Source organism: Dermacentor albipictus, chromosome 2, assembly GCF_038994185.2.
Source record: "Dermacentor albipictus isolate Rhodes 1998 colony chromosome 2, USDA_Dalb.pri_finalv2, whole genome shotgun sequence".
Taxonomy (NCBI): Eukaryota; Metazoa; Arthropoda; class Arachnida; order Ixodida; family Ixodidae; genus Dermacentor; species Dermacentor albipictus.
The window spans coordinates 48,865,447-48,876,331 of NC_091822.1; the positions used below are offsets into that span (position 1 = coordinate 48,865,447).

The 10,885-nt window shown below is 44.9% G+C and overlaps 1 long non-coding RNA gene across 1 annotated transcript; it reads left to right on the forward strand.

Annotated features, from left to right (window-relative positions):
- Positions 1-4,018: 4,018 nt before the first annotated feature.
- LOC135904264 (uncharacterized) lies at positions 4,019-9,718 on the forward strand. Its single transcript, XR_011512018.1, has 3 exons — positions 4,019-4,509; positions 7,304-7,482; positions 9,480-9,718. It is a non-coding gene; the product is annotated as an uncharacterized lncRNA (long non-coding RNA).
- Positions 9,719-10,885: the final 1,167 nt, after the last annotated feature.

Sequence of the window (10,885 nt, forward strand, 5' to 3'; positions counted from 1 at the left end):
TCGAGGAGTCGACCCTCGATGCGCTTATTCGGGCAGTCTGAGGTGCCGACGCGCGAAATGCCTAGTCGCCCGCGGGCTCGAGGAGTCGACACTCGATGCGCTTATTCGGGCAGTCTGAGGTGCCGACGCGCGAAATGCCTAGTCGCCCGCGGGCTCGAGGAGTCGACCCTCGATGCGCTTATTCGGGCAGTCTGAGGTGCCGACGCGCGAAATGCCTAGTCGCCCGCGGGCTCGAGGAGTCGACCCTCGATGCGCTTATTCGGGCAGTCTGAGGTGCCGACGCGCGAAATGCCTAGTCGCCCGCGGGCTCGAGGAGTCGACCCTCGATGCGCTTATTCGGGCAGTCTGAGGTGCCGACGCGCGAAATGCCTAGTCGCCCGCGGGCTCGAGGAGTCGACCCTCGATGCGCTTATTCGGGCAGTCTGAGGTGCCGACGCGCGAAATGCCTTGTCGCCCGCGGGCTCGAGGAGTCGACCCTCGATGCGCTTATTCGGGCAGTCTGAGGTGCCGACGCGCGAAATGCCTAGTCGCCCGCGGGCTCGAGGAGTCGACCCTCGATGCGCTTATTCGGGCAGTCTGAGGTGCCGACGCGCGAAATGCCTAGTCGCCCGCGGGCTCGAGGAGTCGACCCTCGATGCGCTTATTCGGGCAGTCTGAGGTGCCGACGCGCGAAATGCCTAGTCGCCCGCGGGCTCGAGGAGTCGACCCTCGATGCGCTTATTCGGGCAGTCCGAGGTGCCGACGCGCGAAATGCCTAGTCGCCCGCGGGCTCGAGGAGTCGACACTCGATGCGCTTATTCGCGCAGTTGGAGGCGCCGATGCACAAAATGATTAGGTGACTGTCCGAGAAGTCCGCGCGCGATGTGCATGATCGCCGAGTCGGAGAGTCCCTATGCGCGAAATGTTTAGCCGCGTTTCCGAGGATTGCGTGCGCGATACGTATTTGTCACGAATTCGAAACACCAAATGCTGAAAGGCTTAGCCGCATGTCCGAGGATTCCGCGCGTGAATGTTGGTTGCGAAGTCCGCGTTGCCGATGCTCGGAATGCTTAGCCGCGAGTCTGAAACGTCCACAAGTGCAGGGATCGGCCACGCTACTGCGATGTCCGCGTAGCGCCCGTTTTGACACGTCGAGATTACGGCGAGTGGAGACATCAAGCTCGCGAGGTGCAAAGAGCCGAGCAGACGACGCGAGCGCCGGACCAATGGCGAACCGCGCTGGAGTCACGTGGCAGGCGCGGCCAATCGCAGACTCCAACACGACCTTCAATCATTTGCTTTTTGTGCGCTTGTTTCTGTATGGAGGAGATCGCTGAAGCGGCAAATTTGAAGACGGAGAAATGCGCTTTCCAACGAGACCAAGATGGCGGCGCTCGGTCGCGCCGTTCCGGAGATATCGTGGCGTTTTTGGCGTGAAAAACGCTGTTCTTTCTTGATTTCCGCGAGATTTTTCGCCACCTTGGCTGATAAAACGAATTTTTTAGAGCACTTCTAAGTGGTTTACAGTGATGATATTTGGGTATCAGATAGAAAAGGGGTTATAGAAACTGAAAATGTGATTTTCAAAAAATCGATTTTTTTGCCATTTTTCGCGATTTAAAACCCGCGTCCCCCCTTAAGGGGCCTTCCTCTTGCAGAAAGTTGTAAAGAAGAAAAAGTTCTCATTCAAGGATTATGCTTTTAGTTCAGTTGATCCATGGGGCGTTAAGCGGTAATTGGCATTAATATTAACAAGAAATGGCTATTGGTTGCAGGGAAAGTTTTTCGTATACAAGTCAAAAGAGCATTTTTCTGAGATCACATTTTAAATTTTAACTGTTTAACCATCTGTCTAATATGCACCTGAGGCATAGTTTGCACGATCACCCACCTTAGATTTCTTTCCAAAATCTTTTTTGGCACTTGCCTTAGCCTTCCTTTCTTTGCTCCCAGCAGAGATCTGAAACTGAGCCTTGTCCATCTGATTGAGGGTCCTTTCACAAAACACCCCCAGTGTAAGAACGATTGCCGGAAGCACTTGCTTCCTTGCTTGATTACCATCATTGCAGAAGCTAGCTGTATCATACACAGCAGCTTCCGCTGTGGCCATATGCAGCCAAGCCAATGCAATATCCAAGCCAATCAAGGTACTTCAATTCCAACTCATCGAACGCTTCCCAAAATATATCCCCAGAAATGGGACCCCCTTTCAATGAAACTAAAACTGCTTTGTCTACAATATATGTGTGAAATCTAACATCTTTTTGTTAGGATGCTATAGAACATATATTGATGCCCAACATATTGTGCAGTATATTTGTGCACTTTTTTCTGGCTAGTAGAGCTGCATCTGCTTTGAACTTATTAGGTTCTCCATATGCAGGTCTTGTGACATACTTTCTTGAAATCCATCTATAAGGACCCATTTGAGTAGTACGGGTTGAATTTATTGGAATTATGACACAACCATAAATAATTTATTTATTCATTCATTTATTTGTATACACTGCAGCCCCATAGGAGGGCTATTGCAGGAGTGGTTGAAAACAGTGGTGAACAAAAAATAAAGTGAAATCAACAGTGACTCTTACATCATTACAATCGTTTACAACATCTTACAAATCGTTTTCATCGATTCTTAAAAAGCAACAACACAGCGATATGCACACATAAAGTATAAACTAAACCTAATTTTAGTAGTTACACATACTGGTTTTCATAGAGAGCACTTTCGAATTTGCTTATTGGGAGTGAACGAAGGCAGCCAGGTAAGGAATTCCATACTTCTGTTGTGCGGGGAAAGAAGCTGTACTGCGACAAAGAAGATCGGCAGGCTAAAAAGCCCAGTTGCCATCGTGTGGCTCATACCTAGTTCGTTCACTGGATGCGCCCTAGCTGCTGCTGCCGCGTTGGTCGCTGCTTCTCTAGGACCCAAATAAACCCCCTTTACAGTATTTGAAAGTATATGTACGGGCATAGAGAGGGTTAATGTTAAGCTCGTGGAAGTTACGCGTGCAAGAAGGCTTGGTGAAAGATATGCATGCTGTGTTTGAAGTATGATAGGATTTGTTAATTATGTTGTGCAAAAATTTTGATGATTCCACATCACAACGTACTGAAAGTAATGTTAGTTTCAGTGTAGAGAGGGCGGACGAGGGTGAAAAATAGCGGTCATACTGGTGAAAAATGAAACGGACGGCTTTTTTCTGAACTGCTTCTAGTTTGAGTATGTTGGTTTGATTATTGGGTGACCAGACTGCTGCAGCATAATCGATAACAGGGCGAACAAGTGTATTGTACATTAAGAGTTTAGTTGGCTTCGGAGCCTTTTGCATAGTACGACTAGGTATCCAAGTTGTTTCCATGCAGCTGAAACGAAGCCTACAGCTGTACTTTTATGCATAGAGCTCGCATGCAGCTTGCTATGCTCATGAATATTGAAATGTGGCCACATATGTCCATTCTAGGATGGGATTTCCCATGGCAGTGTTTCATGCTCATGAGCTTTCCTAGTGTGTTTATCATAGTACATTATGCTGACTGCGCTTCTACAGACCCATTCATCGTGGCATGATTGGTTTTTCTTTGTGGGCAAGGAAATGCCCAGACATTGCTACGCCCAAGGCTGTTATAACAGCATCGTCGGGTCGTGACACGCTGTCGCACACGTTTCCTAGAGACGAGAAGGTGCGTAAACTTTGGTACGTTCCCGTAAGCCATCACGCCCAGCATGGAGGCTTTTAAAAAATGGCTTCATTTGTGTGGACCACTTCGTCGACGATGACTATGCGACCAGCCCGGCTGTGCTGAAAAGCCTTTGCATTCCACTCAAAAAGGTCCTTTTGAGGTAATACAATTCAGAGTGGGTGCTTAGTGATGCATTCGTAACTCTCAGCTGTGTTCGCCACCTTTTGTTGCTCTGCGCAACAGATCCTCTTTCTTTCTGTAGGCATGTAGCTGCAGCTGTGACTGCAGGAGTGCTATCGGGGACAAAAGTCTCCAGACGGCCGCGCACGGCCGCCGGAGCAGCAGCGAGTAGAGTCACTAGAAAAAATTTCAGAGTACCGCAAAGGTCGGGATTTGACTGGCAACACTGAGCGGCCACCGCCATACACCTTCCAAGCCGACTGCGTCGCGGGAAGGCCGCTGTGTTGGAAGAGCTTGATATTCGGCGACATATCGGGTTGAGTGTTTACTGAAGTACAAATACTTTGTGCCCGGAGATAATGGTTGCCAAGAACGAAAAGGACATGTTATTTTGGCGATGTTATCCAGCCGGTGGTTGTTTTGCACGCCGATCGTGTTTACACCTGGAACTGTGCTACGATTGCGGGCAGCAGCTTAGCGCTGCTATCGCGAGCTTATGCACGCGTTTTTTTTTCCCTTCCGCGGAGCAAGCTACGAAGAAAACGTTTCGTCACTTCGAGCCGCAATGAGGCAAGCTTGTGCTTTTGGGCATGAATATCGAGGACCGCCGTCGGCTTCTACTGAATGTTTCCAAGCAGGACGAAACACCCGACAGTGTCACAGGTACGTACGTTCACTGTGTAATTTCACAAGCTAAATCGGATACATTTAATTTAGTTTGTAATCCGATACCGCGCGTTCTCGACTCTGCCGGGCGACTTCGTCCGCCGTATACGCACGACACATTGCGACTGCCGTGTGCGCATCGGTGCTTGGCCGTGATCGTAAGACGATCTGTGCACAGCAGGCGTAAAAACCAACTGCGATGACCATTTTGCGCACTAAATCTTGAGGAAGGCCAATATGAGCCATTTGTGTGATTACAGCAGCTTATATGTACTTCTGTACACTGATAATGAGCGAGAGTTTGCTACATTGCGGTTTATGAACGCGGCTGTCTAGTGCGTTCATGAGCGGCTACTCTTCTCAACTGATTTATGACTGTTTTCTTAGACTACCAGGAATTGCTGCGTGTAAAAAAAAAGGCAGGAACGCCCGCTGATGACGCAGCACTTTTTTTTCTAAGTTGCATGGGCGATGTATAAAATTATTGTGCTTTTAGAGCGGTTTATGTGACATGCATAGTGACAGAGTGAAACTAAAGCTACTGGGTGTTCTGTTGTTTTGTATTTCTTGTTATGCATCAAGCACAGCATTATTTGGGTATGCACCGTAGCATTTCAACATAAAACATATGTATGTTGACTTCAGTTCATTGCATGCGCTCGGCTTACAAGCTCAAAATTTGAAGCATGCGTTTTGAATATCACCTGGCCGTTGGTTTCAGGCTCAAAATGCGTATGTATGAATGAGCAAAGGATAAGTGTAAAAAAGGAAGTATCAAGGGCCTCCTATTGACCAAATTTTAAGAAAGGACTGCAATGTGTCAGATTCTGCAGTCTTGTGTGTAGGTGACCAAAGGAAAATAAATCAAAAGATGAGTTACTTGATATTACATGCATGCAGTGTTGGGTAATATTTTCTTAAATGTCATGTGTATAGGTCAGTTTCATTTGTAATGTACATCCAGGTACAAATCGCACATTCAATGAAAGCAAGGCAGTAAACAATATGAGTGCTTTGTGTGCGGTAAGCGATAGCCACCTTGCACACATTTATTGACATATATAACATATACATTGCACTTTCATTTTCCCGACCACAAGCCTACGGCTTTAGTCATGAACAAAGTCGAACTTTGGGCTAGTTGGCAATAATTTTTACAGAGATACCTGCCGAATAAACAAAGGACGGGGAAAGAAGGATGGCACAAATGCAAACAGACAAAGAAAGCTTTTATTTCAGAGGCATACCCAAGGAGACCAACATGTCGGTGCTCACCGATGATGCAGAAAGCCTGTTTCAGAAATTGTGCAGAGAGTATAGATGACCCACTGTCCTCAGTGCCACAAAAGAACAGCAGAAAAAGGAATTTCAGATTTTGCCCTGCTTTCACCATATCTCTCTGTTCCCAAATGGTAGCAGAAAAATTCAGCACAGGCGTAATCTTCACACGCTCCCACTTCCCGCACAAGTTGTCAAGCCTTTACACACTTTTCAGCTGAAGTATGGTGAAAAAACTGGTTTGTGATATGAAGCATACCACCAAGCTTATTGAATGTGCAGCACTCATGGTTTGCAAGATATCTCTGAGCTGTAGGTCTGTTCATATAGGGCAAACTGGTCGTTTCCTAAACAACTGACGAAGAGAACATGGTGCTTCACTTAACAAAAATAATGCTCAGTATGTCTGTTTGCACTGTAAAGCTTGTAGTTTTTATCTGCTGTACAGAAACACAGAAGTCTTAGGACGATTAAAAGACAAGTTAGCTAGGGAGATTCTTGAGGCGCCTCTCATTCACAGGTTCAGAAGAGACGCATGTCACTGATATATCTGGTGTTGATTTTCTTCAAAGAGCACTTAGGTTACTTAATTCTAGATAATATAGTTTTTTTACGTTTTAAGGTGAGGCTTTAATCTTGTTTTTAATTTTGCTACAAGTATGAAGCTTTCACCTTCTTTGCTTTTGGTGGTTTTTGCTGTGATACAAATTTTTTCATGTAATCACAAAACATCATTCCTGTTTAAGTGTAGTGGCTGGGCGCACACATTGCTTTCCTTAATGCTGTTGTCAATTCAAGCTCATCCCGTCTTTCCTTCATCATCCTGTATTTCCGAGTAAAGTCTCCCTGTCAAATGTGATCATGAAGCAGGCACACCATGCAAACTTAAAAAATGGGCAGACTAAGACACTTTGGCACCTAAAAACAAAGTGCACGTAAGTGAGTTATAATGCTCTTTTTTTCTCTTTATGGCACATAAGGCAAATGTGCTTATGCTGAAGAGACTTGGAAGTGTAGGTACACCTGAAGTAGAAATTAAGAATGGCTTAGTTTTGCTCCTTGCGACTAACAAACTGCCTGCAACATCCATCATGTACGGAAGCTACAAGTTCTGAAGCCTAATGAACTTTATTATTTCTTTTTTCGGATTTATAAACATAGCTTTAACTAAGCTTCAATGTGTGCGTTGCTTGGAATGTATCACAATCTGTAATTACTGTGCTAGCAAACAAGTTTCAGTTGCAGCGCCAATCATCACAATGGCAGTGAGGTGAAGCGAATGCCCCTGCTGTTGCGCCCTCGGGCTAAGGGGGGTAATCATTGACTAAAGAATAAATAGTAGTTATGGTGGCAGCAACTGCATTTCTTTCATACATTAATTTTTGATGGCACTTCAGAGGATGCTTTGCTATCTGTGAAAAGCTTTCAAAAAGCCCACGGGATCAGCAGATACAGTTTGAGCTATGAAATTGTCTACCTTGTCATAAATTAACTACTCTGCATTACTCTGCAGCTGAATGGCACCGACAGAGACACAGGTAGCCAACGGAGCACACGGAGGTCCTCATCTGGCACCACTGGGAAGGCACAGCATTACCCAAGAAAGGAACCCTCTTACAACTCATAAGAACGGGCGCTGGTGACTGGTGCCAGAACCTGCCCCACAAGCCTTGTTTCCTAGCAAATATGCAGGTGAGCCAGCTCCTCTTCATCCGCATGTTCCAAGCAAACAGTCATTCAAAAAGTATACATCACTGACCTCACCTCCAGAAGCAAACACGTTTGTTTCACCTACGGAACACACTGGAGGCTGACACCACTAGTGTGGAAAATAAACAAAGTAGAAGCGCTGCAAACAGCACATGCAAGACTAGAAACACCTATCACCCCTGCAGTCATCTTGAACAGCAAGTGGAGTTTGCTGTACAACACAAAGATAACAACTACCCAGTACTGACAACACCATTTAAAAGTACCAACTGTCAAATAGCAACACCATTAGCGTGTACGAACAAAAACAAAATGAATTTTGTATATATGACAATGAAACTGCAGGAGCATGAACACCAGAAAACACCGATTGCACACTATCTCCTTAAAACCACAGCAAAGTCTGATTTCATCCTTCTGCGGAATACAGAAAATAGCTTTTGAAGCTGCAAAGCCTTACATACAAGCCATAATAAGCCGAGTCGGCCAGTACTCTCATCCTAAGCACGGACTAGAACAGCTGCTCAAATACACTCGACATTTTGCACGATGGTCTTATATGCAGCATCAACCACCACACTACACTCGACATTTTGCACGATGGTCTTATATGCAGCATCAACCACCACACAAGTATGAATGTGTGCTTACAACCCTCCTAAACAATGCAATCCAAGAACATTTAAAACGCATCAAACTGCTTGAATAAATTTTAAAAATTCTGTACCATGCATACAGCTTCTACACACAAAAACATAAGAGCAACCATAAACAGCACAAACTGGGTTAAGTGCACAAAACTCCAGCAGGCAATTTTTTCCCCCATAGTGCAGCAAATTAAGCATTAGTGGAATGGCTAAGAGAGACTAGACAAAGAGCCGCAGGCATTCAATATCTGTGCCATCCGACTCCCCTAACACAGACTTGGTCAGGTTTTAAAAAAAGCGGAACCAGCTTGCAGTGATGAGCCAAGAGTCCAAAATAAATAAGCCAGAAAAAAATAATTAAATATTGCAAACTGGAATAATGTCTTCTTTGCCTGACTCTGGAGGCTGAACTCAGCATGGAATATCATATGTGACAAAATTCACACCAAACATACATGGTAGTTGTTAGTAGAGGACTATGAACACCTAATATTGTTCTGTGTTTTCTTGTGTCAAACGATGCGTTACAAAATAGAATACATGGGTTACCGGGCAGTATTTGCCTACAGTGCTAAATAATTTATAATGGATTTTCTTCTCTCATGCTGTTTCTGTTTCATCGACGAACGACTGATGTCAAGCTCATGTGTTGGTCACGTGATCCACTAAAAAAAACTAACAATCATTGATGTGTAGTTATAATTTACTGCAACATTTAATCCAACCTTTTCCAAGACCTGGAATGACAAAAAATGACCTGTCAGCGATTATATTAGTTTTTCTACAAAATCACGTGACGAAAACATCAACTTGACATCACAGTCGTCGTTCGGTGAAACTGGAATAGCGTCATGAAGAAATTAAATTGTTAATTATTTAGCGGTTGTACGCCAATACCACAGGCTGCTCCATGTATACGAATGTCTAACACATCGTTTGAAACAAGAAAACATGCAAGCAAAAATTTGTCGTCTATAGTCCTTTAAGGGTACTAAAGACAGTGTATCAAGCCCATATTACAAAAACATGTCGGCCTTTTCAGCCTGAGACATACAAAATGTGGAATAATGGTAACCCACTGTCAACTCTTAGTACAGTGCAACAGCATATTGATATGGACACAGAATTTAAGAATGGTCTAGCTCTTGAAGCATAAAGTTACAGCTCACTTCACGTTTGAAATAGCTGCACGCATGCCAACACTTTTTGATCCGCACTTAGAGTTTTGTGCTGCTTTCTTTTGCAGCATTTCATTTTTTGCACGCAGTGCAAAGCGCAGCCTACACAACAAAAATTCATGCACAACTTTGTCTGCAACATTGTGACATGCAGGAAAGACAGTGAACGTGGGCTCCACGGCTGCAATGAGGGTTCTGACCTGATCAACGTTGACTTTCCCCATGACAAGAGACTCTTCATTCACCCTGAAGTATGTCTCCACACACTCAGTGAGGTGCATAATATTTTCGGATGGTGTGCAAAGAGATTGCTTGTCTGGAATGTAGTTCTTGAGTGCCAAAAACCTGTTTTCATTCTTTGCCGGCTGAACCAATAAAGTTGTGCAACTCTCACAGAGCTTGTGCTTTTTCATGATGTTGCGTGCCACATAACCAGCGACATACTGTAGAGACTGTTGTTCTTCAGGCTTAAGGTCTCCTACTTCCTCTGGCATATTTATGTTATCTAGTTCTTCAGCCAAATCAGGTCGGGAGGAAAGAAAATCTGTTAGCTGAACAGAGTCATCAATGTCGTAAGAGCCATGCCTGCTTGGCTTGAAGAATTGTGCCAGGACAATGACTCTTAAGGTATACTTGAATTCTCGTGCCCTGGGTACGGGCGTCTTAACTCTTATTGTGCTAAATAGGTTCTCGAGCGCGTCTTGGCAGAGGCGACTCAACAGCAGAAATTTCAGTCTTGCTTTGCACATACAGTTTGCGTAAGTTCAGTGCAGTTGTAGTCGTTATTATTATGCCGGCCTGGACAGGCTTCCATGCTGCATTCGTCTTTCCTTTGTCAATGATGCGGAGGTTCCTGAAGACCTCCATGAAGTCAGTCAGGAAGGTCACAGCTTCCTTTCCCTTTTCAGGGCAGAGGTCGCTCAACGCCATGGTTGGCGTCCGAGATGTCATGAGGGAAAACCACTTGAACACCTGGTCCACGAACCATGCTGTCGTAAGGGCCTCTTCGTCCATTTTGCCCTGCTCGACCAGAAGCCGTAGGGCAGATGCTACTGCATGGTTAAATACAGCATATGCTGTGCCTACATTCATTCATTTTTTCATAATGGCTGGGATTTAAATGCTTTGACTTCAGGCGTGGAGCAAGCTTCAGGCTATGCTTCTCGTCGATCTCACATAGCTGCTCTAGGTACTTCATGGAGACCTGCAGAAGCAGCAAATGATCATTGTCATTTTGCATGTGTAGGCTAATGTAGCATAGTGTATGTTTACAGGTGCCTGCCTCTCATGTAATGCCCTCAAAAAGGGACTCTTGAGTTATATGAATAAATAAATGAAACTGTAAAACCATATTTGTATTTATTTAAGCTGAATCCTATAGATGCTTCACACTGAAGTAAATAATCTTCATTGCAGAAGCAAAAGTTACAACATTTTCCAAATAATTAAACTCCATTGTGCACGCTACGTTGTGAACAGCAATGTAAGATGGTGTGAGACTCGGCAACTTACCTCATTGGATGGCAACTTGTTATTCCGCACCGTGTCGTCTAGAAGGAT